This window comes from Sparus aurata, chromosome 3 (genome assembly GCF_900880675.1).
Source record: "Sparus aurata chromosome 3, fSpaAur1.1, whole genome shotgun sequence".
Lineage (NCBI taxonomy): Eukaryota > Metazoa > Chordata > Actinopteri > Spariformes > Sparidae > Sparus > Sparus aurata.
This window is the reverse complement of record NC_044189.1, coordinates 8,477,525-8,483,524: the sequence shown is the minus strand read 5'-3', so window position 1 is coordinate 8,483,524 and position 6,000 is coordinate 8,477,525.

Sequence of the window (6,000 nt, the reverse complement as noted above, 5' to 3'; positions counted from 1 at the left end):
CACAGTTCATTGTTGCGGTGAATTAATGTCCCAGAACTCGACGCACTGAATTAATCTACTGTACGTATAATCTAATTTGAATAGCTTTAAAACTCCATTTCAGTCGTCTGGCGAGGCGAAATCCATTTCAGCCACAAGGGTCGTTAGCTTATTCCTAAAGTGCTCGTACGTACTGCAGAGCAACGATGCAGAGATTGTGACTGCGGCGTGTAGCACAGTGAGGTCGGAAGGATTAAGCTTCAATATCCTACCGACACATTTTAAAGTTCATATGTATTGAATTTCCCCCACAGCAGATTCTTCTGTTTCAGTCTGCTCTTTAGAAACACATTTTCATTATCCTGTATCCATACTTTTAACTTCATATTCTCAGATTTGTCAACCATAAAAAGCTCCAACAACACAGAAGTGAACGGTAACTAAATGCATTTAATCTACTAGCCTTACGAACAGATTCTACTTCTACTCCACTACATGCATATTTCACTTTTTACTGCACTACAGGATCATAGAGACAACTCTACTTGTAATATTCTTGGCTCAGGAGTAGAGCAAGCGTCCCGTTACTGGAAGGTCGCTGGTTCTAGTCCCCTGGTCTGCTTGTCGAAGTGTCCTCGGGCAAGATACTGAACCCCAAACTGCCCCCGATGTGCTGGTCGGCACCTCGCATGGCAGCCACCGCCATCAGGGTATGAATGTATGAATTACTGTAAGTCACTTTGGACAAAAGTGTCTGCTAAATGCCCTCAATGTGAATGAATAAATAACATTTCTATGTATGTTGACATCATTTTTTGATCCTGCTTGACTTGTGCCATGAAGTACACGTATGATGTTGGTCAATTTAAAAGATTTAATGTAGTTCGTCATAACACAAATGAAAAATTAAGACTGAATTAGGCTTTTACATAACTTCAGTTTTCAATATGACCAGATTTATTTTGATTTTCATCATTTTTAGCACATTTTCTGTGCCAGGTAGGCGGCCATGTTGGTGACACGTGTTGAGCGAGACAATGTGGTCTGCTCATCGTGAAACTCCAATTATTATATTAATTAATAACTATAACCAAACTCTTTGATTCAGTAACTTACGGAGAGCCAACATTTGGGACTGTGGCGAGATAAAACTGTCTTTTAACAGGCAGAACCCTCGAGCAGAACCGGACTCATTCAGCAGCCTCTGAATCCAGAAAAAACCTCCTCTGTAACAAAACATCTGAGAGGAGACATGACTACAGATAGTTTTTAAGGCCTAGCCCCTGTTAGAAATTAACAAATTACCATGATTATGAACTTTTGCACTGAATTTAGTGCTTCTTGTCACTGTGTTTCTACACTGTGGTGTTGCTGCTTTTACTTCACTGAAATTTACGAGTACTTCTTTTACAGCTTAAATCTAATAAAAAAAAGAGAGCGAAGGGAAGAAATATTTAAAGTGCAGTAATTGATACATTTCACTGTGGTATGACTCAAATGTTGAGCATCCACACATCCAGAATACCCTGCATCCATCATCGACTGGAAACAGATGCAGAAAATTAAGAAACCACCCTTTACAGTAAATTATCTTTGAGGCGAACCTTCTCTCATAGATTTATTCATACTAATGATGCCACCTCTCCCTCAGATCTGGCTCAGTGCGTTCCCCGCCTGCAGCTGGGGCCCTTTTTCGAGCGAAGGAGGCCCTGCTGAGTTACGAAGCTGTAATTTCAGAGCCTGCAAATACTTTACAGGAAATGATTGTGGTAAGCCAAGGAAATGACATAGACTCTCCAGTACTCTCTATATTTTCAGCAAGAACCACACTTTGCTATCTGCTCCTACTGTTGGCTGCGTCGCCTCTCCGATGACCTTTTTACCGTTTGTTCGCTCAGGCAGGTGAGCGGCTGACTCTTGATTACCGCCGCTCCAAATTTCCATCTCAGCAGTCCAACACCTGTTTGCTGTTTCTCAGCCTCGACTAGACAGTGTCTCATCGGGCAGCGTGGAGACGACTGCTCCAGGGGATTGAACAAAATGCAGCTTCAGCTCTCCGTCTGCAGCACCTTGCGTAGGCCTAGCTGTGCAATTGTGGTAAACCAAAGACAGCCATTTATGAGATGTTTGGCATGCTGCCCCTCGTGACACACACACAGAAGCTTCTGCTAACGTTGTGAGCAGGACTGTGTGTTCTGGCCCGAGTGGATTTATTAGAGCTGCCAGGACTAAAATAACTCATTGATTCACCAATCTCTCCCCAGGTCACAACCATTAATCAGCCAAAAGCTATTTTCTCACTTGTTTGGAGGACAAGATGTCCTGACGAGCCATTATTACTGCCCCAGAAAGGCAAAATAACAGAAATACAGGGAGCTAAAGTGAAAACTGACAATGACACAGCCATGGCTGGCCTTAGCTAAAATTAGATGTAGGCTACTTAATGATTTTCCCTTGCTCGCTGTAATAAGAAAAGTATTGATTTAATGAACCAACAAACTCAACACAACAACACAGCCATGATGAGGGAACAAACCAGCTCTTCTTACTTCATTTAACTAGCAAGCTAAAGAGCAGCAGCTTGACTCGTGGGTTTATTACAGCTTCCAGGACGAAAATAATTCAAGGACAAGCATAATCAACTGAGATATTGTTCTAACTTGTTGAGCCACAGTTACTGCCCCAAACAACTAAACAAAGCAAGCTAGTTATAGCAAGTGAAAGCTAGCTGGTGAGACGGCCATCATTAGTTAAATGTTCTTTATTTTCTCCCCTAAACATCTTATATAATTGAAAATACAAAATGATGGCCCAACATCTAAGTTATTTAGTTACTCAACATGACTAAATGAAGCAGTTGGAAAATTCCGACCCTGAACACAGCTAATCTGCCGCTAACAGCAACTAGCTTAGCAGAGAAGTAGCAGTAACCTCCGTCTTAGCTTCTGACTCCGGCGCTGGACTATATTCTGGCATGAGTGGATTTACTAGTTTCCAGGGCTAATATAACTCAAGCACAAACATTTTCCTGACATGTTTAGAGCCAAAAGATGTCCAAGGTTGCCATTATTACTGCATTATGATGGAAAAACTATAGCTAAACAAATCAAGCTAGCTATAGCAAGTGAAAGCTAGCTGGTGGGCTATGACTAGTTGTAGCTAATGCTAAATTTACAATTTTTTTTCCCCAAATGCTAGATCTTATATGTAATAAAACATCAATGATGGACCAACATCTTAGTAATTTAGCGAGTTATTCAACATAAACGAGGCAGTTAACATGGAGAAAAACAGCTTTGCCTTTGACTACAATGGAATTAATTAAAATTTTGATGAATTAATCTACATTTGAAGCAAAACATTGTACTTGGAAATGGCATTTTCCTCTTATTCCGTGTACATTAGTTTGGGCCTACACAGCTGTATGGCAACATTCGTCTGTTGGTTGGTCCGGAATTAAATCTCACCGGCTGTTTGATGTATTGCTATTAAATTCCAAGCAGACATTGATGGCTCCCACAAGATCAATCCTAATGACTTTGGTAATTCCCAGAGTATTTCCTCTAGAGTTACCATGAGGTTGACACTCGCGGTTTTTCAGGGAAATGTCTTGATAACTAATGGATGGTTTGGGTTTGCAATGAATCCCCTCAACTCAAGATGAACTATGTCTTTGTCGATCGCAGTCGTGCAAACCCAACGTTGGTAACCTTCATATTTTCATGCATTTAATCTGGGTTACCTTTATTTTTTGGCATTAACAGTGAAAATACACATTCAGATAATTGCATGGCGCCATTTTGTTTCATGTAGCATTCAGTCTTAGTAGCATTATTGACAGCAGTTATTCAGCTATTTGTAGCACACACTAGTTAACTTTTTCAGTAATATGTAATAATTTAAGTTTTCTTTGTGTTACCAGTTCTCTGTGGGGGTCACTGCTGAAGCATCTGGCTGGCAAAAGTACTTCTAGCAGCTTCAAGCTTGTTTAATGAGGCTGATTGCCAATTTGGACTGTACCATGTTCCTCCTGTAGCCGGGGGCCAGAAGTAGTGCTCTAGTTTCGAGTTCCACATTTATGGTTTATTTCAAAAACTATTCTTATTATATTCTTTTATTATTTTTCTTTAGTTAACGTTAGGAAGCATTACCAACATGTGTCGGGTTTATGTTAGTACTTGTTTAGATGGTAATGTCCTTTTCATCCACTTGGGTCTCTAAATAACCTGATCAGCCGCTATATATGTTCCTAACCATATTTTTAGTTGATGCTTTAGTTAAGCGCCATTGTGTTGATTGTGTTTAAGTCAAATTATTTATTTTCCCACTTATGTTTTTTTTTTCTTTGTTGGTTCCTTACATGACACTGAAGATCTGTAGATGAAGACAATGCGTTGCGGTCAAAAGATCAAGATGATCATTTGAGCGTTAGAGTTCATTCTTGATCTTGGAAATACTATTATAATGGGGTGAAAAAAAAAAAAAAAGATTCTCAACTGAAGGTCCACTTATTTAGCTTTATTTCAATTTATTTTACCAGTCTGACATTAAACTCCTTTAGCCAATGAAGACCGTTGAACACAGTTGAAAGTTTAGGAAAAACTAAACATATGCTTTATATGTGAGGTTTTTGTTGTTGTTGTTTTACCAGAAAAAGAAACACTCAAGGTACACTTAACTAAATTTATTTATTTTATTATGATCTTTTTTTTCTTCTGGAGCTTGACATGGCACTAAAACACTATCTGTGGATGAAGAACATGAGATGCAGTTAAAAGCTCTGTGAAAAATAAGAATTATTTAAGCATTTCTCTCTTAAGTTGTTGCTTAAGTTTACTTCTGTAACGTTGACCTCTTTTACGGGCCCAGAATTATTCTTCAGAACTTCTGTTTTAAATTTTTGCTACTTGTTAGGATTTCTTTCGTCCTTTTCAGTGGTTTTTAAGTCCTCTATGTTGATGATTAGCATACTAACATGCTAATCTAAGATGGTGGCACACATGAGGTCTGTACATGCTCAGTGCCAACATATTAGCATGGTGGCGGTAGCCTCGCTCAAAGCACCGCTGTCATCACGTATTAGAGGTTCTAGTGGATTTCTTTTTGGATGGAATCATCTTTAAAAGGCATTAAATCAGCGCGTTACATCCTTCTATCATCCTGAACACTTTAAAAAACCCTTTTTCTCATCCTCTGGCTTCTTGCAGGGCAGATTACAATGCCGAAGACAGATTTGTAAGACGGACCTGACATCCTCCTGATTTACTGTGTCTGTCTGCACTTTGGGTTAAATGGGAACCCCTTTTCAAAGTCACTGCAGATTCCTTTCTCCTCTCTTCTCCCCGGAGAGCTCAGAGAGGAATGCACTGAATAATAAAAACACTCGAATTGCTTGTAAGTGCCAGCCTGCGTGAGCTCGGGGGATTTTTAATGAGATTTTTTTCTGATTGGGAGCTGCAGGAGGGGGCTGGTGGGCCTATAGTCTTGCTGTGGTCGCCGAGAACACAGACATGTGTTCTTCTTCTTCTTCTTCTTTACACGGTCCTCTCAATCTGAAAAACACATCCTACAGTTTTCTGTCCAACCTAATGTTCCCAGCAGACTCCTGCAGAGGACCTGCCGTTATTCTGTACATTTCATCAATTCACTACACTTCAGACCAGAGAAAATGCGTTGCAGCTGACCGGGTCGCTCTCAGAACATGTTTTCTCACGGTCCAGAGAACATACGTAGCAGTATTATTCTATTTTCTGTCACGTCAAATGTTCCACATGCAAAGTGAAGAGATGTTTGGCGGCAGCGGCGGCTCATCCAGCAGCTCTCGTCCTGCTTAGTGAAATCCTTTCTGCTCCCATCTTTCCCCGAGATTACAGAGGAGAAGTAACTCTGATCACATGTGACTGGGAGTCAAAAACATCCCTCAGGGATCCGCGAGGATGTGATCGAGTCTGACGTGACGGAGGGTCACCGCGGTGAGAGAGAAAACCAAAACCTGCTCTGATGGTTTAGGTGGTTTCTGCT